Source organism: Desmodus rotundus, chromosome 5, assembly GCF_022682495.2.
Source record: "Desmodus rotundus isolate HL8 chromosome 5, HLdesRot8A.1, whole genome shotgun sequence".
Classification (NCBI taxonomy): Eukaryota; Metazoa; Chordata; class Mammalia; order Chiroptera; family Phyllostomidae; genus Desmodus; species Desmodus rotundus.
In genome coordinates this window covers 58,141,705-58,143,049 of record NC_071391.1, presented here as the reverse complement: position 1 = coordinate 58,143,049, position 1,345 = coordinate 58,141,705, and the positions used below count along the sequence as shown (strand labels likewise).

General features: G+C 46.8%; 1 non-coding gene across 1 annotated transcript; it reads right to left on the bottom strand.

Moving 5' to 3' along the window:
- Nucleotides 1–570: 570 nt before the first annotated feature.
- LOC112316119 (U6 spliceosomal RNA) lies at nt 571–677 on the bottom strand. Its single transcript, XR_002975961.2, has one exon. It is a non-coding gene; the product is annotated as a U6 spliceosomal RNA (small nuclear RNA).
- Nucleotides 678–1,345: the final 668 nt, after the last annotated feature.

Here is a 1,345-nt window from a genome sequence, read left to right as displayed (position 1 = left end):
CATACTTAGGTAATGGAACCTCCATAAAAAACCCTAAATGAAGAGGTATGAATCGTTTCCAGGTTGTCAACACATAGGTGTCCTGGGAGAGCGGCACACCCAGAAAGGGCGGCACACGGGACAGGGCATGAAAGCTTTACACCCCTTTCCACACACTTTGCCCCACGCATGTCTTCCATCTGGCTGTTCCTAAGCTGTATTCTCTCTCTTTCTTTTTTTTTAATTTTTATTGTTACTCAATTACAGTATTACAGTTGTCTGCCTTTTCTATCCATCCCTCCACCCCACCCCAGCCGAACCCACCTCCCTCCCCCACCTCCACCCTCTCCCTTGATTTTGTCCATGTGTCCTTTATAGTAGTTCCTGTAATCCCCTCTCCTCACTGTCCCCTCCCCACTCCCCTCTAGTTATTGTTAGATTGTTCTTAACTTCAATGTCTCTGGTTATATTTTGTTTGCTTTTTTTCTTTTGTTGATTATGTTCCAGTTAAAGGTGAGATCATATGGTATTTGTCCCTCACCGCCTGGCTTATTTCACTTAGCATGATGCTCTCCAGTTCCATCCATGCTGAAAAATATGGAACATTTCACGAATTTGCATGTCATCCTTGCGCAGGGGCCATGCTAGTCTTCTCTGCATCATTCCAATTTTAGTATATGTGCTGCCGAAGCGAGCACCCGAAGCTGTATTCTTTATGATAAACCAGTAATAGTAAGTAAACTGTTTCCCTGAGTTCTGTGAGACCATTCTGGCAAGTAATTGAACCTGAAGGGAGTTCTGGGGACTCCTGATTTAATAGCCAGTTGATCAGAAGTGCCGGGAGGAGTGTGGGGGACGGTGGCAGACTTGTGCTTAGCACCTGAATTGTGGGCAGTCCTGTGAGACTGAGCCCTGAACCCATGGAGTCTTCACTAACTCCTGGGGGTGAGTGTCAGAATTAAATTGAATCGTTAGACACACCGCTGGTGTCCAGAGAGTTGGAGAATTGGTTGTTGGTATAGGAAAAAACCCACACAGTGGGTCAGAAATGCTGTGAGCAGAGAAATAGTTTTTCTTTTAGGTGTATAAATCTTCTCTCTGAACTGGGAACAAAGAGCCTTCGGGCCCTGCTACCGTTTTCTTTGCTTCCTGCTATGACCAGACACCAAGAGGGATGAATAAATGTAACGTTGAAGTTTAGAAATTTCTTTACTTCAACATGGGTCATGGGCTGTACTGGGCAGCTGGGTCACCACAAGTCCTCTGCAGTGGCAGCTGCATCCGCAGAGCAGCAGCAATACAGGGTCCTGCTGCCGCAGGACGGCCTGCTAACAGGGCTCTTCAGGAAGCCCTTTCTGCCTGCGGA